The sequence below is a fragment of the Paramormyrops kingsleyae genome, chromosome 4 (assembly GCF_048594095.1).
Source record: "Paramormyrops kingsleyae isolate MSU_618 chromosome 4, PKINGS_0.4, whole genome shotgun sequence".
Taxonomy (NCBI): domain Eukaryota; kingdom Metazoa; phylum Chordata; class Actinopteri; order Osteoglossiformes; family Mormyridae; genus Paramormyrops; species Paramormyrops kingsleyae.
In genome coordinates, this window is record NC_132800.1 from 35,088,896 (window position 1) to 35,109,835 (window position 20,940).

Below are 20,940 nucleotides of genomic sequence, written 5' to 3' on the forward strand. Positions count from 1 at the left end.
AAAAGTCTGTGAAGCAGGTCCGCCATGGCTGCAGACGCCGTCCTACAGCTGAACGGTGTCCTCCCCACACAGACATCACACTGCTGTGTGGCTATGCTTGATTTAGGTTTATGCCAATTTAAAACTTGCACAGATCCTCCTCCTAAGGAAGGGTTTCAGTTTAGAATCCGGTATCAAAACATTAACCCACCCATGCGATCATCCATGCTTTTTTTTCCCGGGGAAATACTGGTCAAAGTGTCAGTCTTAAAAGAAGAGCGATACGGAAAATCCCCCCATGCTAATACAGAGCCTTCACACTTCGCACTGTGAATACGGAAGCTGAAATACACAGCCCAATATTCTGACATCTTTCATTAAAATCAATATGTCCCCCGCCCCGTAGTTTGACACAACCTTGTCCCGGGGATGATGAAAGAGAAACGGAGGTTTGGGTAGCTCGGTTCACGCAGGGACACTCTCTTGTCGCTGATTTTTAAGGGAAGACATTTTCGGGCATGCAGGCAGTAAGCCAGTCGGTAAGATTGCTCTGGAGGAGACTCGGATCCGCCAGGCTCTGGGGACGCGGGATTAATGGGAGCGCGTCTCCTGGTGCCAAGAGCTGCAGGACTCTTGCCATGGAGGGCACTCGTAAGGGAAGAGAGGGGCTGCCGACCACAAAAGGCTTGGCATCGAAACACCTCGACACCGGCCGCACGTAAACAGCTCCCCATTTACCAATCCGCAAGCTTTTTTTTCTTTTCCCATTACATTGCACTACATTTATTACATGTATTGCCTTATTGAAACATCTTAATTTATACTTCTGTTTTGTGTTTAATTTTAAATTACCGTTGGACGTGCAGAGTAAGATTTTCACTGCATGGTGTAGCTGCCTGTTTACTATAAACAGAGTGTAGTGACTGTTTGTGACCAATAGCGGGCCCCCAAAGTTCGGCGGCCCCACCGAAAAGCGCATTTTCGCAACCGGTTTTTTTTTGTTGCAGAAGCAGTTTAAACTGTCGTGGCCCCATGTCAAGTTAGCGGTAAGGGGTCAGGGCTTTAAATCTGGCGGCTGTGATATCTGCTCCCCCGGAAGCATTAATAACAGAGGTTCTGGCATAATGTTAAACGATACTGTAAATTACTGCAATAGACTGTATTTATTTGCTGGGATTTAGAGAACAGCCTGGAGGGGAAACTAATATTTTATAAATCCATTGTTAATAACTCAGGAGTGGCCCTTCTGTTATAGAAAACTCTAAATTTAATTCCAATGTATTTGCTTTGTAAATAGAGCTGTGGCAATTAGTCATTAATTATTAAAAAAAAAGTTATTGCTATTCGATTGTTGTGTAGCATGGGAACAAATGGCTGTACGATTTTTAATTAGAATTAAGGGTACCAAGAGCAGCCCAGAAAATCCTAATAATGGCAACTTGCATTCACAGGATGCTAAGTCTGTGACAGTGCTATGTTTAAATGAAATAGTGACTGAGCTTCCGTCCACCCATCCACTAACCATCTATCCTGGTCAGGGTTGTGGGGGAAGCTGTATCCCATCCCAGGCAGTACAAGGCACAAAACTGGGGTATACCCTGGAGGAGGAAGGGACATCCAGGAAGTGACATCACCATGCCGGCTTGTCAGGAAGTCTATTTCATTGACCGCCCATCTGGCTCTGCCGAGGTGACACGCAACGGTGGGTCGGACAGGACCAGTGCCGCGTGACTACTGGGGATTATGTACCACCATCTTCTCATCCTCTCTGGGTCAGGTGTCATTAGCGGTCGCAGGTTTAAAAACAGAACAATTATGCTGAACGCTTCGCCGGCTGCCTGTGCGGCAGGTATGGGAAGATTGTCTCACAATTACAGTGTCTTTATTAATGTTTTTAATAAACTACTTTCTATATACTTAATTGGTTAATCAGTATCTTCATTTCTACTTAGTTTGTAAAATACAAACCAGACAGTAGAAAGATTAATTAAGAGATGTTTCATTTTCTTTGTGCTTGCAGGGTTGTGTGAATGAAGAGGAAGGACAATTTGATGAGCACGGTGGCGACTGAATGTTCCTGCTGGCCTATTAGAGGGATCGAGGAACACGGACAGAGACGACTTGAGTCTTCTGCAGCAGTCTGGCTTTGTCATGACCTGCTCGTCTGATCCTCCTGTGTGCCACGCCCCCTTGTTACCTCGTGTGGAATCCCAGTGTTTTCAGCTGTGTCTAGTTGTTGTTAATCAGTTCTGGTATTTAATGCTTCCGCGTCTGTCTTACCCCTGCCCGGTCATTGGTGTCCGTGCTTGCATTGTGTCCTGTGTTTTGGTATTTTTCCTGAATAAACCCCCGTTTTGCTTGACTTCACGGTTTCTGTGCTGCTTCCCCGTACGCATCCGTAAAAAGGCTTCAGTTCTGCCTGATACGTATGTCTCCATTAACCTAACTGAGGTACAAACAGCACAGAGTGTGATTCTGCAGGTTAAGACCGGAAGGTTGCCAATTCAAATCCTGTGGTTGGCAGAGCGATTTCACCTTCGGGCCCCTGAACGAGGCCCCTAACCCCAGTTTATCCAGGGACCGGCTGACACTGCATTCTAAATTGTATGTCACTTTTGATAAAAGTGTCAGCTAAGGAAATGGGAACATTTTATTTGCCATCGCGGCACTGGTCCCTTGTAGATTACTGCAGATGTTATCCAAAGACAAGCATTGCTGTTCTTAATGTTTTGCCATCGTGCATAAGTTTTTTTTGAATGTCTTCAGGCAACGGAATGGTGACATTTTAGACAATTCGGTGAAAATGAACCTGAGAGATCTAAGGATGCCTTACACAAAGAAAAAGTCAGACGCTCTCCATGCTGATGAATTTACTTGGTCTCTATAGCAGCAATCAAAGCCGCGTCTAATGGTTGTTGACTTTGAAATAAGTTTTACATATTTATTATATAACGTACTGCAGTATGACAATACCCCTGAAAATAACATAATTCACTCCGCATAATTATAATATGCTGTCAATACTACAAGTCCTTTTTCTTTTTCTGAAATGATCGAGCTCATCCTGTCACCTGGCACATGCTCAGTTTGAAAGAACATTCAGGTTAAAGGAGATGGTCCAGGCTAGATAAAAGGTGGCCAGGGGTTTCATGGAGAATGCAGGTCCTGGAGGGGTGTGAAGAGTCACCTGGGGTCAGTGGCAGGGGGGGGGACAGAATGATTGATGCGCTTTTGCAGACTCGTGTGTTAATGGGTAAGTTGAACCTCTGTGACCCCAGTGAACAGACAGCATCTTGAAGTTTCCCGGCGTCTGTCATTTTGATTGTTGGTTACATGAGGCAATATATTCATCCTGGGTGAGGGTATCAAGAGAAGATTCAAAGGTCTCCCTGAAGGGCACGAGGTGCACAAGACCTGGAATGAGGAAGAAGGGTTTTGCAAGAGGTGGGGCTACCATTTTATAATAAGGCTCCATTCTGCCACTTGTAAATGGTAGTGACTGGGGAAGAAAGGTTTTGCAAGGGGTGGGAAGGAGTCGGATAGGAACGGCAAATGAAATCACGGGAAGGTTAAGGAAAACTAGCGGTTTATCGACCAGGTTGCCCTCTTAAAGAATAGGTTAAACAATCTGACACGAACAACCCCGGTCACTTACACACTTCATTTTCTTTGTGGAAAGATCGCGGTCATACTTCTGAATCAATGTTAAATACACTTCATGATCAATGGCACTCCTGGCACTGCGCTGAATGGCAGTCTTGCTTGTAGAGCTGGGCCCTGGGAGAACTATTGCTGTTGCACCCTTGAGAAGGTTTTTAATCAAGCTCTCTGAAGTCAAAATATACAGCTGTGAGACCTGGAGAACTTTTCTTATGCTCGACAAATAATTCTCACCACATTCTCAGTGTTGTCATGACACGCCAGTGGTGCATCGGTAAATGCGACATAATACAAGAAAGCACACTTTTTAAAAATCATGTAAATGTGATTAATTCCCAGTACAGTTAATCTTGTGTTTTTTTTTCCCTCATCAAAGTACATTTCCTGCCGGTAGGTGTTCCTTTGTGTGATGACATTTGATCATTGCGCGAATAAAGTTTCGAGTCATCAGCCGCAATCAGAATTAAGTTTAGCTTCAGCACAGGGGAGAGAAACACAGTCAGATGTTGCATAAAATAGGTCGTGAGTCTTTTTGCCTGCGTACAGTTTTGTTATGGAACGTCTGGGAGTTCATCTTCACATCTCCACGATGAGGGTGATTTCAGGGAAAAGGGGCCCTGGGCTCTGATAGATTGTCACGCTCTAATTAAGGCTGGTCTGAATCCATCGATCGGGACATGCGTGTGTTTTTGTAAACAAAAGGTTAAGTCAGTGTGTTACCTGTACAGGTTGGCCGTCTACTTCAGAGGAGATCACTGCAAGTTCATCTGATATTCTGCTTGCCCTTGGAGCTCCATGTAGGAAGGAAACATGTTTGGACTTAAAGCCAAGGTTGGCAAATTGCCCAGTGTTGCACAGATGAGAGTGGCCTTTTACTCATGATTTATTCGATTTCTTTCAAATTGTTATTTTGGTGCAACAGATGTTAAAAATAAATTAATGGCACGGCGCGCGACACCACTTACCAGATAATTGTTTAATTTGTACGTTCCCCCGACTGACAGAATGACTAGGAGACGGTGCCCCCCGCGGGTGACCGGACAGTGAGAGCTGGGTATCTATTACCCCTAAGCACCCCCTGTCAGAGGAAAGGTGTGTGCTTGGTAATTTCTGAGCAATTGAATAGACCTACAACCATCTCAGCTATTTGTCTCACATGCCAAATAACGGAGAATTAGAACATATGAACCTAAAATATCTTGTATAACAAGTTATATCAGTTGACAGTGATTCTGTGAATTCATACATGTAAATAACTGATTAACAGTAGAGTTTTTCAAGGGTCTGGGTGAAATCGCTGGTGTAATCATATCTCTTCACTGCTTCATGTCCGCTACAGGATCAGTTATAAAATGTTATTGTTTAAGTCTTTAATGGTTTAGCTCGCTCTTATCTTGCTGATCTCTAATACTCTTCTTCTTCCTCCCAGTCACTTAAGTCCTTTGACCTGATATCGCTGGCTGTGCAGATGTCGAGGCTTAAGCGCAGAGGTGTTTGTTGTTTGTTTTAGTCTGTTTATTGTATGTATTTATTTGTCTGCTTATGGAAATTGTACAGCATTCTGGTCAACTGCTGTTGTTTTAAACGTGCTCTACAAATAAAATTAACTTGACTTGTTTACTCTTTTATCAAGAGGTAAAGCAGAAAAATGTTAGCTTGTATACATTAGCATGGACAATAGCGTAGAAGCGGTTCACAACCACTGGATGTCCTTTTGTCTTGTTGCTAAAATGAGAAGCAAAATGATTAATTGGTTTTCGTTCGCATTTTTGTGTAGTCTGTCCCAGCTCCACTCGGCCCCCATCTAGCCCCCCCTGCCCCAGTCGGCCTGAGCTTCTCTCTGTACAGATCTGATGACTGTAGGTTTTGTTTCGCAGAACTGGAAACCAGAAACTTCCGTTCGCCTACCGAACAAAACCAGGTGCAAATCGTGAGCACGGCATGTCGTTTACATAAACAGCTGTGCACTCCTGCAGAGTGACGCTGCACAAAGGATGCCACTTTAACTCGATTGAGAGCTTAATCCGCATCTGATCAATTTACCGCAGGACTCCCAAAACACAATCACGGCGGGGGGCGAACTCTGTCCGTGCGCTCGTTTATTTATCAGAAATCAATAATGCCGTGCCGTGACAATTTCACGGTGAGCAGGGTTCCATTGAATATTCATCGACAGTGAGCGCAGGCGGAAATGGCTCTCCTGATGAACTTAATTACTGGGGCATTGAAATTCAGACTTCGCCGCTGAACGGGGAGCTCTGTCATACGCTATTAGCGGGTGCCGATCGCTGCGAACGTTAGACAAAAATATCGTTTGAAAAAACTTCCAGCTTGGAGAGGTGAGATGACTCCTTTCTACTTGGGAAAAAAGAAGGAGACTAAACAAGCAGTGGGATTTACTTTTTATCAGGAGTTTCCAGTGCCAGTGTCAAACAACAGGCTGAGCACGGCTATTTACATGGTATTTAGGGCTTGTTCCATGTTATCATAAAATCTCATATATGACACATAGCCCAAAAAAACTGTCCATCCATTCATCTGTCCATCCTACCCCAAGAAGTACAGGGTACAAGGCAAACCCTGAATGGGATGCCAGTCCATCACAGAGTAAAACACAAGCCGCATATGTAAAAATTAGCTACAGTAAATAAACAGCCCTACATACACAAACACACAGCCAAAGTCTTCTTCGAGCACTTAATGAAACGCACGGTGCCACTAACTCTTTCTGTGCAGTTAAAAGATTCGTTTAACATCTGCGCACTATTAGGGCAGACAGCCTGTAATATCGAGCTTCTTTTAACCGGTGGAGTTTCTGTAAGCACTGTCATCCTGCAGCCTTACTGGAAAGTGGGATAGGGATTTACACTGTGCATTAAATCAGGACTTGACATGTGTTAACAGAGAAAAGTGCAAGAGCTCCGGAACAGATAAAGTTGTTTCTAAAACGAACTTATCGGGTAAAAGCGGCCTCGTTTCGGCCCGTTCCCTGACTGCTAGCCTTTATTTGTTTTATATATAGCATTATTTGGCAGAAGAGTGCAGGAACAGTCTGACCTAACTGATGCTCGTTTAAAAGGAAGTCGACGGCCTTGTTCTGTCCTCTGGGTGCACTGGGATTTACGCATAAATGAGATTTAGGCCTTAGCTTCCTGTCATTATTTGCCAATTATTAATAAAAATTATCAGGGTCAGATTGCTCCCTCTGAACATCCAGTTTGTACGGCTTGCTGGGCTGAAATCGCAATACACGGCATCAGGATACATTTTCATGCTGTTGTTACATTGAAATGCACTTCAGCTGTATATATTTGCTTGTAGGTGACCTATGAGGTGCCAGTCCAGTGCCGGGGGCACGGAAGACGATTCGGTCGCCGGTAGCCCTGAATGGTACATTTATGGACCGGGAGGCTGTGAGAAAGCCCAAGCGATTGGGTATTGAGCCCCAAGGTGGTGAGGCGACTAGGCTGGTACCTGGGGGGGTAAGTGGGCCTCATTCAGAACCTTCATATGAGCCAGAGCTGATGGGGACATGGGTTTGGATCAGAGGAGGCCCGGCCCGGGCCCGGCACCCCCAAGAGGAGGCAGACGGCATATCAAAGGGAGCGGAGAGTGACAGGAGCTTAGCCGAGCGTCGTGCCGGAGTGCTTTATCCGAGGAGGAATTCACAGCCGAGACCTGGGACGACTTGACCTGGCAAAGGACATTAAGCTCAAAACTGTCTGTTAACCCCAAAAGGTTTCTTTACTGCCATAGCGGGGATGGGGGGGGGGGGGTAGACCAACAGAGTAATGGAAGGGTTTTGACTAGATTTTCAAGTATGAAGACCCTGAAAACGGAATGTTAGGAAAGATCCAGCGACTGGAATCAGAGGACAGGGAGAGCAAGGAAGTGCTGGGGGGGGAGTGACGTCCATTTTTCAGGCATAAATAAGGACACCCATTTTTAATGTTATATTGCATTTCTTATATCCTCTTGTATTATTCATTTCCTGTTTAATTACTAGGTGGGCTTGGGAGAGATCTTACACTGTCGTCAAGGTTACAGGCCACTGTAGCGGAGAAGGTTCTTCAGTAACAGAAAAGAAGCTTCTCGGGGTGGAGAGCGACGTAAACGGTGCCGGTTATCCCCGAGACCCGGCTAGCGACGGCGGCCGGCGCGCCTTTGCGCTGGAACCTCTGTTGTTGTTTTTCTTTTTTCCTCCTTGACTCCCGGTTCAGGCTGCGGCTCTCGGTGCCGTCGCAGCGCTCGGCGCAGGTGGAGCCCCGCCGGTTTTGATCCCCCCTCCCCTCTCCGCAGCCACCGGCTGGGGGCACGCGCTCGGTGCGCCGGATGTATCATTAGGCGATGAGGAAGCCGGCGGCCTGGAGAAGATTCCCAGTCGAGGGCGGTGACAGGTAGAGGCTCCGGCGACGGCACCGATAACGAACGCGGCTCTGAAGGCGTAGCCTTTGTTTTGGCGCTGAAAAACCACGGTGCCGGGATCCAGAACCTCTCGCCGTAATGACACATTAACATGGGAGCGAGGTGCACTGCGGCAGGATTATTAAAAATACATGTTTTAAGGAACTATGAAATATACATTATACACCCCAAAGTGCAATTATGCCTTATTTTTAACCCCATTTGCATAATCGTTCTTTTTTCCTCTATACGCCCCGCATAGATGATTAAGACAATGCGTGCGTGTGCATGTGCGCATGATTATGCGCGCCGCGCTTTAAAGTGCGAGTTAACGACTTTGTTCTGTGCTGATGACAGCTCTCTGGCAAAAGCACGGTCAGGAGGAATGAGGAGCCGGAGCAGGGAGCTGCTAATCAGGAGAGAAAAGACCTCCAGCAAACCGGGTGGGGGGGGGGGGGTTGTCAGAACCCGAGCTGCCACCCAAACTGCTGTAATTAAATTCGGCGGAGATTCACATCGTTCTTGGCGGAGGGCAGACACCTGTTGGTAGTGAGGATACCCCCTCCCCCCCATCAGGAAGGGTGCGAGGTACATGCTGGCTGAAGCCCCCCCCCCCCTCCATTTGCCATCCCCCATCTCTGCGCCACGGCAACCGAAAGCCCGCCTCTGCTGCGTAATAAAGTCCCTACTAAACAGAAAGGCAGCTGCAATGTCCCCCTGCAATTACCCTGATTACCAAATTAAGAGAATTGGCGTTATTAATCTAGACTTATTACTTCCTCCAGGACTGGTTTTCGATATGTTTATTATGGGATGGCCATTCGCGGTGAATCTAGATTGAAACGGTAGCACTCCATAACAGTGGGATGACTTAGTCTGATTTGTACCTCAAATTGGATCGCCCCCCCCCAGGCTTCAATGTTTACTTGTTATTGGCAAGTCCTATGGCGTAATAAGATGGAAATGTGAGATGGCGTTTATGAAGTCCCACGCGCTCATGCACGCACCCGTCTCCCCTGACAGGGGACGCGACGTGTCTGTCGAATGAGGGATTATGGGTAATTGTCTGAATCATATTCTCAGACCAGGGCAGGCAGGCAGCCTGCTTTCTTCCCCTTTCCTCTGTAATGTGTCGCTGATCTCTAATGCTCCAAGGAATTTTCCCGCATGAACATCGGCCCTCTCGAAATTTTATTGCTATACTTTCAATCCCCGAAATGGGAGAGATACGCTTTGAAATGCTTCGGAATAATGCAGGGGGAGAAGAGGAATAATGCAAAAACCCTGTTCTACTCTTCGCAGCACAATAGCAGTTCAAAAATCGGTCTTATTGTTACCGCTGCAATTCTACAGGTGCTGCAGGGGAAATTAAAGCATGGGACACCGCGATGGAAACTATCATCTTTCACAATTTAACAGACATGTCTTTCTCCCAAACACAAAGACCATTACTTTTTTTCGTTGGAGTTTTTTTTCATATTTTATTTATTTATTTTCTCCCTTCTGAATCACGCTAAAGCTGTATCAGGGTAGCATTTCACGTAAGCGGGGTCCGCTTCGGGTCGAAATCACGCATAATAACGGCGTTTGCTATCGGATGCCGTATCGATCAGCCCGACTAATGAGGCTGACTTCTGGTAAGTTGTAGATGCCCTTATTCTCTTCATGTTCCTTACAAATTCAATGATTTAACAAACCCGCCTGCATGCTTGTCTGAACAACAGTCAGAAATCCATCGCATGCCTTAGGTTACGGAGACAGAGAATCTCTGTCTGTTTTTTTTTTTCCGTCATTTGACTATGAAAAATTAAACCCATTGTGCTTTCAGACTACAATTACTGGAAGCTGCTGTGGGGAAAGTTACGCTAAAGAAAAGCGTATTCACGCAGCAGCCGCTCTGGGAGAAGGGCCCGCGTCAACAGAAAGCTAAGGCTACATGCTAGCGCCGCGGAAGGCACATCATTTATTATCTAACAGCATAATTATGGCTGTGTAATTAAGGCCTTCGTCGGTCTGAGTAATTGTATTTGAAATTGATGAATAGTGGGGGCGCGCGCACCCTCAAATGCGGCGCCCGCATGCCGAACGGAGCTCCTCGGCTGTCGCATTCATTTCCCCGTGATTTTATGCGGCCCGATAATGAATGTGGTGATGATCGCAGAGGGGCCCTTTTGTTTGACCTTTACTGGTTATTAAGTACTGGAAGATTCCAGAAGTTGGCCTATGGAAAGTTCTGTCACCTCCCCCCCCCCCTCCTCCCCCAGAGCATTTCATTAACCCAGCACTGTCTGGAGGGCACACGGGGGGCATTTTTCAATGAGAACTGCACAACTCCCCCCCCCCCCCCCTCCCCCGGCTGTACCTGCGGCTGTGTGTGTGGGCATGCGCGCGTGCGCAGCCGCGCAGGCAGATCTGCACGCAGGCCCGGTGACAAGCAGCTATCAGCGCGTGCCACCCGGCCAAATCCCCCCGGAGAACGAGGAATGAAAATGTTTGCTCGGGTGGCACGGCTGGCTGCACACAGGCAGGCCGGAGGGGGGCAGATATCACCCTGCCCTCCCCCACTGGGACTCAGCTGAGCCTGGGGTGGGCGGGGTGGGGGGGGGAAGGGTGATTCTTAAACACTCACCTCCATTCTCACAGGAAACTCACCGGAGTACATCACTGAGTCCTGTTAACTGCTTATCCAGGTCAGGCTACGGGGAAATAATATTAATAATAATGTTAATAATAAATGTAAAAATAAAACAGCTGCACAAATACTTGTGATCACGTGACCCCCTCTTCACAGAGAGTCTCCACAGTTCTGTGCCAGAAGCCCAAACAGGTTCAATCAGGAAAGGGATCGATTCTGTAAGGAGCTCAGTGCTCTTTTAATGGGGTGGGGGGCTCATGTCCTGCCCCCCTGGGAGCTGCCTTGGAAACAAATGAATCCAGGTTTCTGGCTTTTTAAATCGACAGAAATGCGACTCAGTTCCGTGGGGGCGTTTTATAAGCCAGCCCAGAGTGTCTGTTATTCCCAAACAAAGTCTCATTTTCCTCCTTAAGACGGGAATTAGGGGCGAAGAGGCACATTGTGCTGTCTAACTCTGATAGACTGTCCTGCTCTTGGTTCATATCTTGCCGTTTCTGAGCATTATTTCGCTGTCCTGCTGTTTTTCCTTTTCATTTTTTCAATAATTCCATTCCCCCCCCCACATAATTAACTGTGAATTTCTGTCTTGAACATGAAGACAAAGATTTATATTGTTTGTATTTTGATACAATCACTTTGATCAGATCCTTGCAGAATGGATGTCGATGCCTGAACACCAGTAAAACCAATTTAAAGAGCAAACAACTATTATTTATCCTTTTGTGTAACCAAACTCTAGTTCCTGATATAAGCATAGCATTTCCTATTAAGTACAATTTAGAACAGTTTCTTGCCATTTTTCAGTGGAAACAGGATGAAAATTCAAGTGTGTATCATGCGCCTGTTTTAAGCTTTCAGGCGCAGGATGAAAATTCAGGTGTGTATCATGCGCCTGTTTTAGGCTTTCAGGTGCAGGATGAAAATTCAGGTGTGTATCATGCGCCTGTTTTAGGCTTTCAGGTGCAGAAACGCACCCATATTGCCGTGAAATTCAGAAGCGTGCTCAGCCAAACATTGCACATTATCAGCCTGTCAAACATGCATTCTAGCGTAAAAGCAATTTAACCCGCAATTGCAATACCCCCTAATTGTGTGGAGATATGCGACGGCCATTTTTATTCCCCCCGAGACAGTTTGATGCACTGGCGCTTGCCTTGACGCTAATCCCCACAGAAACTTCCGGAAGCTGTGGCTACGAGGAGACAGCGCGCCAAATCATCCCCGGTGATTGTCATGAAAGTTCTGGCTTCCACTCCATAAATGATCCTCGTAATACGTCACAGTGCGTTCGCCCACCTTGCAGCATCAAACCCAGGTGTTAAGCTGTTCCCGCCCGTAAGGAACCTACCTACCATCTATAATTTACGTATTTACCAGATCCTGTTTTCCGGGGGGGAAAGCAGGGCGAGATAATCTCTAGAGCAACTGGGGGTTAGGAGCCATGCTCAATGGCCCAACAGTGAAATCATTCTCCTAACCCTAGGATTTAATCCAACAACCTACTGATGACAAACACAGTGTCCATACCTGCTGAGTCACATACCGGATGGAACTTCAGAACACCAATTAGGAAGCAGAGAGCCACTCTGACAATAATAACAAACAGCTGCTGTACCTGAATAAAGAACAGCAAGACCCTGCCCACAGACATTTCCATAAACCTACAAACAGTTTCTCACCGGACAGATAATCCTTCACTTCACCTACATGCCATCACCCTCAACGCTTGGTTACTGAGGAGAATTTCAAAAAAATACTTTGCACACAGCCTTGCAGAGAGAAAGGCATACTTTATTCATGACTATTTTCCAGATACTTCTGCCCAGCTATGGAACCGGAGCCCCCACAGTATGGACGGCGCATCCTTATACGATCGGCGATCCAGGGGCATACTGACCCTGCAAGAGCATGCCACGAAGCAGAGGCCATATCAATAAATCACGCGGCAGCGGTTTAGATGTTCACCGTGTGTCCTGAATACAGTCCAGAGATAAAAAGGACAGCGGCACCAGGAGATCGTGGACAGACACGCCAAGATGCTAGTGCCGCGTCATGTGCATGTCGCATGGATTATTCCCGACGCTGTTTGTCGACGCCGCCGCATGCAGCTGTATTTCATGCGACGGCAATGCGCAGCACAACCCGGGAGACCTCAGTTTAAAGGCAAAGCAGCTATAGAGGTCAGAATATTACACGTAAAAAAAGTGGATTTTAAAAAAATAGAGGAAAATTGATATGTGTAATATACTTCACGTTGATTAGGGGAGAAGTTAGGAGCGAGAGACTGGACTATAAATTGTTCTGCACTGTGAATCATTCAGACATCTCAAAACAGGATCAATTATACAACTTCTGATGCAGGCAATTAACCAGCTAGTGATTTGCAGCTGTCATAAATCTCGGAGTCTCTTATGCATATATTCGGGAAAGTATCGCGCTATAAAATTCTTCTAACACCCGAGTCGCTGTTACTTATTGCCTTTTTGAACGCCATAAAAGAGCAGAACGTTCGACTGCCTTAAGAAGATTTTGTCTCTGGATCCTGCGACGAGGAAACACAGATCTCCACGGCCCACAGATGTTGGGCCCAGCTGTTTAAACACTACGCCCCCTACAGTCCTGATGAGCCCGGCTTACTGTCCTGGTAGTGAACTGAGAGTTGAAGATTAATTCAGGACTGTCAGTCAGAAAAATATTACAGTTTCAGTTGTTTTTTTCTTTCTGCCCTGGAAATACACAAGCTGACAATAGTTGATTCCCACATTCTGAGATTTATTTATTTATTTTTCTTCTTGCATTTGCAAGTCAGAACTGCCAAACAACAAAAAAGTGAGCAATCGCAGAAGCTTAAAGTGCTGACGACGGGGCTTTATAGAGATATAATTTTCCTGCTGTGTTGCCTTTGTAAACGCTGTCAGGAATCCTCGGGTCCGCGGAGAACGACATTGCACGGACCGTCACTCACTCGTCAACGGAGACAAAGCGGCATAAACAATTCCAATTTAATTCCGCGTTTATGGGCGAATACAGGCCGACAGTCGATCGGCTGCGGGTGCGAGGGCGGGTGTGGGAGTGAGACGGGATTCATTTAACTCCGGCTGGCAGCGGTGTGAAATGTCCTCACGACGCAAACGGCGGATTAAACATGACAAGCTGAAAAGCTGCACGCATTGCATAAACACGAAGGCCCTAAATTATAAATAGGCAGATGATTAATAATACATGATAGATGATATAGAGAGAGGGACGAGTCAGATAACGAGAGTTCGATACTTCCTCAGTGCCAGAAAGAACCCAGCGTTTAAGCCGCGTCTCGCTCACTGTTTAGAAAAGGCTATCTGATCTTCATTCGTTTGTTTGTTTGTGTTTTTTTTCTCCAGGCTGTCGACGTCCTAGACATAGAGCCGCAGAACGGGCCAGCTCTCGGCAAGGTCAAAGGTCGCGGAGTCTGAAGCCTGCCGCCCCAGGGCTCGTGGATGGGAACCAAGGACGCCCCCCCTCCAATCCATGTGGTGCTCTAAGCAAGCTTCACCGCAGGCACCCCCACCCTGCCAAACTTCACCACCCAATTTCACTTTGTTCTGGATGGTGCATAGCATGCTATACATGCTGCTCACACCAGGACAATGCTGGCAGTCTGCTTAATAGGCACCCATTCAAAAGATGGAGCCCTAGGCGGCTGCCTATGTCTCCTAATATATTGGCCGGCACCATCTCGGCGTCCCAACCCTGCGAAGTGGACAGGCTGGGCGTGACGGGTGGACAGGTCCTGCAGTGTGAGGAAGAGGAGTCAGCCAGTGAGAGATACGGTGGAGAGGAAGAGCAACAACAACATACTCTGGCCCGCAGCCTAGGACAATGTGTTGTTCCTAAACACAATCCAAAAAAGCAACAGCATCTTCCTGCCTGAGGCCTAAGACAAAACATGGACCCCATAATTCCCCCTAACACCAGTACCATTCTTCCACAACAGCAGTCAGGTGCGGGAATTTCGTTACGCCGGTTTGAGGGTGTGAGAAGCTTTCCTATTGCCCATCCATCTTTGCAGGAATGAAGATCTCACGGCCGTCGGCCCGATGACTGTGCTAATCAGCTACCATTTCGCCTTTTTATGTATTTTACAAAATGTATTTTAAATTTTTAAATTCTTCATTATAAAAGCAGAGGATTAAACGCAGGCAGAGAAGCCGTTTAATCGTGACGTTTGTGCCCAACTCATCCGACGCCTCTTTTAAAAGCGGGTTTGGGGTACTTGGTTTTTCTTAGCCGTCGAGATCTTAGCTTGCTGTCGTTAGCTTTAGCTTCGTTATAACACACCTACACTGATGGCAGTAAAACACAACAATGTATCCAGTTTCTTTTTTGTTTCTTGGCCCATCATTGATTACAGCTCGGGCAGAAATTAAGAGACCACTCCATATTTTTTAAGAATCTGCATTGTTAAATCCTGGTTTAATTCTGGTTTAATCCTGGTTCTGCTGGCAGAAGGCTACACTGGGTGGCAGGATGATTCCAGGCTCAAAATTTCTAAGACTGCAGTACACAAGAATAAGGTGAAGCAGGAGACACTGGGAGCGACCAGAAACCGGCCAGGTAAAGGGAAGCGACTTTCTAATACAGAGATGGCCGTCAACTAATCCGACACTTTCTCACTAATCAGAGGATGCCATCAAGTGACCTTCAAAAGGAACGGGAAACATTAAGTGCAGGTGTGAAGTGCACTGTTAGGACAAGTTCGTATCAGGGTCCTAGAAGCAGGACTGAAGTCCCAAAAAGCAAGGAAGAAGCTCTTCATTAATGAGATACTGGGGAGACCCAGGCTGCAGTTTACAAGAAAATGTATATTTTACACAGAAGAATGAACTGAGAAATGAGGGAAACTAATACTGTTGCTGTGGTTTTTCCAGAGCAATATATATAAACCTAATCAAGATAAGTGGTTGGAACATGGATGAATGGACGGATGGATGAATGGATGGATGGACGGATGGATGGGTGAGTGGATGGACAGACGGATGGATGAATGGATGGATGGATAGGTGGTTGGATAAAGCAGTTGTCGCTGTATTTTTGCATTATACACTTTCTCTAACTTTGAACTTCACGGGAACTTCCAGCAAAAGCAGTTTGAAACCTCGGGTTGTGCAGGCACCTTTGATGATCCATATTTGCACTGCACACCCAAGTGGTCAGTGTTTGCATTACACCTTCCTTTGCAGCTCATAAGCCTTCGTCAACAACCAGTTCAGGTTCAGCAGGCCCCAAAGTCGCATTAGTGTGAGATTTTAAAATTACGACGCCTTGAGTGGGAGGGCCTATTAAATAAGTTAATCGCTGATCATCGTTATGTGTGTAACCATGTAGTAGCTGTCATCGATCCCGTGGAACATTGTGTGCCATTGCTGCTAAAACGCACGAACTGAGGAAACTTCAACCAGACTTAGAACAGAAAGACATTAATATGTCTGTTTTTCTGGAACATTCTGCCTCAGAATGATAATTCCATCCATTTTCCATGACCGCTGGATCCTGTCCCAGGAAGTGCAGGAAAACAAGGCAGGGGACACACTGGACAGGCTGCCTGTCCATCGCAGGACACACGCCCACACTCTACTGATAATTTTAGAAACGCCCGTTCATCTAACCGCGGGTCTCCGAACTGCGGGGAGAAACTGGGCCACTTGGAGGAAACCCAGCCAAGCTACACCGACAGAGCCAGGCAGAGAAATCGAACCAACAACCCTGGAGGTGTAAGACTCAGGAGCTGCCCGCTCAGGCACCGCGCTGCATGCGTCAAATCATGCGAAGTCACGCCTAATTCTGGGTCGTCTGCTTTGTTGGCTGGAGGTTGCAGAAGAATCAAATCAGCAGCCGTTCTGCAGGGCACTGATAGAGGAATTTAAAAAGGGGTCAGAACATAGAGGAGTGACCTCCACTTTACCTCCATTGACAGAGTAGATTACCTTCCATTGATTTTTCTGGAGGGAGGGGGGGTGGGGTTGGGGCTGGAAAATATCAAAAATAAAGGTCTTCCATGACTTGGGCTGACTAAACCGTCTTCAATGGCCTCGGTTTATAGCTGCCGTCCATCTGCCACCCAAGTCCATTATAGGGGGACGTACTTATTTGCAGTATTACCCACTACAAATTGCCACTACAGAGTACCTGGGGGGCACCTCTGATTGCTCCTCAAACGCTGTTCCCTGCGACAACGGCAGTTTCACCAGCTGCTCTCTTTATGCTGAAAATTTAATAATGCGAGAGAAAAAAATGTCATATTAAAATCGTCTCCATAATTTAGTAAAAACAAAAGTATCTGCACGGTATACTGTGTAGGGTTCGGCTACGTGGATTCTGTCACCACTCAATTTATTAACTTCCAATTTTCCAAGTTAAGGCCCAAAACAATAATGTCAGATGTATATTAGAAACCCGGAGGCACCTTAATATACACAGAATTCTGTAGGGCTGAATTTCAATAGTTACAATTCTGTCAATAATTTGAGAACTTTGCTTGGAAGTCTTCTGCCTTGATGGGGCACAAGGAAACAAGGACTCATGCCTCTTGTGCATGGTCATACTGTCACCATCATATACTGCACATGGGGGCATACAGAGGGGCGGGGTCACTGAGGCACTGGGCCAAGCTGAAAGCTGATTGGCCCCTAAAATGCCCCCTCCCCCATCACTTACGACTCAAAACATATCATTGGCTAGTGATCATTGGCCCCTTTTACGCCCCCTTCTGCCTTAAAAAAAACCCTAGAATTGCCTTTGCGCACTTGTGACCGAAAGCACGCCAGGAAAAAAAATACATAAAGTTTAAAAAGTGAAGCTGAGGGGGTAAATTTCTGCTCATTAACAGCTGTGGGACTTCCTGTCGGCTCCGCGGCTGATTTCCTGTCGCGGTGGCGGGGCGGCTGTAATTAGGCGAAGAGGCGCGTTGACACGCGCGTGCCGCTAAACGCTCGCTGTGTATTCGGGAGGAGCGTTCCCTCCCCGTGCTCCGTCCCCAGGAGATCCTCGCCAGCAAATGTGCATCACGTTTTAATAATGAAACTTTTCACCACGAAGAATAAGAAATCGAGGCTGGTCCTGTGAAGAGCAGATACGACTTTTTCATGCCATTTATTTCCTTTTTAAACATGGGGTTTAACTCACTCACTGAAATTACTCTTAACCGTGCTTGATTATAATTATATATTATATATTATATAATTAAACATAATTACTTGATCTAATAGAAATTCACTGTGCAAAAGTATGAATGAGAAAGTCAGTATTAGAATATAATCTTCTGTGTACCATTGAGTAACGGGTCCTCTGTGCTTCTTTTTTACATGAATGCCTCCCCAACACACATATTTGCATCTTTTTCAAAACTTGATTCTCAGTTTAATGCATTTGTTCCAACATGCATCAAAACAATGCACAAAAACATCCATCCATCCATCCATCCAACAAATGGTGTTTTGTCACTTAATATGTAAAGTAGGTGTCTATGTGTGGTTATGAAACCAGTTCCTTTGCGAAGTTAAAATGGGCCTTTTTAAAGTGACCGCCAGAGGTGGCATTTCTGCTCAAACGATGGATGGATGGACTGTATTGCGTCCGCCTTTTTTTCCTTAATTATGTTTCAAGTTAACAGATGAAGATCTGAATGCAGGTTAACACATATACTCACCCACTGTTAAAATTGGTCATGACTGTTTGTTTGAAAAACCACCCACTTTGACTCCCGTAATGAGGTTCCGGGTTATTACTGACTAGTTCAGCAGCTGCTGTTCCTGATTTACAGTTGTCCTTGATATTTACTCAATTCCCGTATCTCTCAGTTGGCAGTTTTAAAGATAACCATATAATCTAGTGTTAATGATTTATTTAAATCCTTTATTGGTACTTATATCGATCCCCGCCTTTGCTCCCCTGCCGTCCGTCGACTGGAGGCTGCAGTAGGATGCATAAAATACCAATATGTGGACAGAATAACGTTATTATGTGAAACATCTGAAACTCTCTGTCCCACAAGATAATCCCGAATTGCCTTTTGATTAAATCAGCTCCTCTAAAGATATTAAACTTACGCTTTGATCGCTGTTTGATCACATAAGCTGGACAGTAATGCATGAATTTAATGCGGTTCTATGCCGAGCTCATTGGCGGCAGTTAGGCGGTGAATTATGCGCGACGCTCACATGTGCTGATTTACAGGACGTCCTTTTAATTCCTGTTCTACGTACCATAAGTTGCATCCCATTTAAGCCCATCTGCCTACTGTAGCCTCACAGACTGGCACCCAGTATCAATTAAAACCGGGATGAGAAACGTCTATGTCCAAACTGCACGGCGATAAATCTGAATTTTAATGCCCTGCACCTCATGTAGCGCCGACCATCGCCTACAAAGGCAGCCGTCGGAGAGAGGCGACAGGCGGCGGAAGGAAATGAGTTTGAATCTGGATAGGCATCTCTTTGGGGAGCAGGGGATGGGGGGGGGCAGCTAGTTAGGAACCGAGGATAGAGTCCAAATCAATGGCCGACTCGCCATGCACTACTCCCGGATGAAAGGAGCTCCATAGGTAGTGAGAAATCATTATAAACCTGAAGGATCCGTGTGGCGCTTTTGTGTTACTGGAACGGGTTTGTTAAGAATTGACATTTTAAATACAGCAGCTATGATAACACATAACAACAAATTAAAGTGGCGGGATTCGCGAGTCACCTAACAAGTTCGGGAAAGTTTGGCCTCATTTCACATACCCCCCCCCCCCCACACACACACACACACACACACAAACTCGCGGTGAATTCGCAAGGTGACCAAACCGTAGACCAAAAAAAAATAAATGAACCTCACGCGACGTCGACAAGCCAGCGACCGAAATGTCAGCGGCCCAAGGCAGCCGATTACCCCCCCCCCCATTGATCTCCTCACACGCCTCCCCCACCCCGATCCGCAGCCGCTCTCGGAAAGGCCACTTCCAAGGGCTTAATCAAGATTTCATTTTTTTTTGTCTGCTTTCCCTTCTTAATGCTTTCAAGATCCTGTCCGTCTCTAGGCAACTCAGTGACTGTTGCATTCATTTGATCTTTATTTTCTTGCCTTGGAATCCAAATAAGCTGAGAGTCCTTTATAGCAGCAGAATCAAAGTCTCGACAGTGGCGTGAAGGAACTGGACAAAATGTTCTATCAGCCCCTAATAGCTACACTACGTCTTCCCACCCCCTTGTTTTTCATTTAGAGGATTTCATTTCATTCTTCCGCTTAAGTTCATTTGTTGTCATGGCGGTCGTCCAAAACATAAACAATGATTGGGGGGGGGGGGGGGGCCGGGGGATGTCTTCCTGATTTACAAGCAGATGAAAATGATGCTGGTGTGTGTGTGTGTGTGTGTGTGTGGGGGGGGGGGGGTTGAATTTCTAGCTATTTTATTCCTGTTGTTTTGTCGATTTCTGTATCATTTTTATTCTGCTCTTCCTGTTCAGCCTTTTCCTTCGCATGCTAAATCCTGACAAGAGTGTATATACATAGAGACTATTTTGACAATCGATTAAACTGATTTCATTATATTATGTCCGATGTTTCAGGTGCGTGAACAGAATGTATTTATTAATCGATTTTTATGTGGACGTAGGCAGATAGTAATTCACTCGACACTCACGATTGCCAGTTTAGTCACTTTTTAGCTAAACATGCATAAACATGCAAAAAGAAGAATGAAGATGAATCAAGATTCCCTTTTTGAGATGCTTTTTGAAAGATGACATTGTGTATCATATCCGGCAATTTTTTTTCGTGGCTTAAAGGTCACACTTTGTATAGCCAAATGCTTGTTTTTTTTTAGATTTCATTTGCACCAGCTGTAGGGGAAAGAGATGGTCTGAGATGTAGACCTTTCCATGTTTACTTTCATTCTGGGGGGAGGTATCAGAACTGCTGACAACCGGGAAAAATGTTTAATGAATGTCAAGATCCTTTACTCCCTTCAAAAATAAACAGAGAAGGTCCGGAAATCCACACTGGACAGTTGTTATTTTAAAAAGGGATGTGCAAGATGATTAGCATTCCTCAGAGGTCTTTGAGTGCGGTTTTTTTTTTCAGTTGGAGATAAAATACTGTTTGCTAAAGAAACAAATTGCAGACAGAGGATTGATTTCTGACTGTTCGAAATATATCAACATTCTGACCCTAGTGCATTTAAAAATCAGCCAACAGCCTTATTAAAAGCAGATGGCCCACACATAAAGAAAAGTAATAGGTGG

General features: G+C 45.8%; 2 long non-coding RNA genes across 3 annotated transcripts in view; one reads left to right on the forward strand and one right to left on the reverse strand.

Moving 5' to 3' along the window:
• The first annotated feature begins 375 nt into the window (after positions 1–375).
• LOC111845875 (uncharacterized) lies at positions 376–2,640 on the forward strand. Of its 2 annotated transcripts, none has more exons than XR_002838754.2 (3): positions 376–1,025; positions 1,518–1,828; positions 2,000–2,640. It is a non-coding gene; the product is annotated as an uncharacterized lncRNA (long non-coding RNA). The 2 variants fall into 2 exon arrangements; XR_011990239.1 differs by having other exon boundaries at positions 1,008–1,092.
• A 1,373-nt stretch (positions 2,641–4,013) lies between these two features.
• The window catches only part of LOC111845874 (uncharacterized), a 39,258-nt gene continuing 22,331 nt past the window's right edge, over positions 4,014–20,940 (reverse strand). Inside the window, exon 4 of the long non-coding RNA XR_002838753.2 lies at positions 4,014–4,430. This is a non-coding gene — a long non-coding RNA (uncharacterized lncRNA). The remainder of the gene's footprint in view (positions 4,431–20,940) is intronic.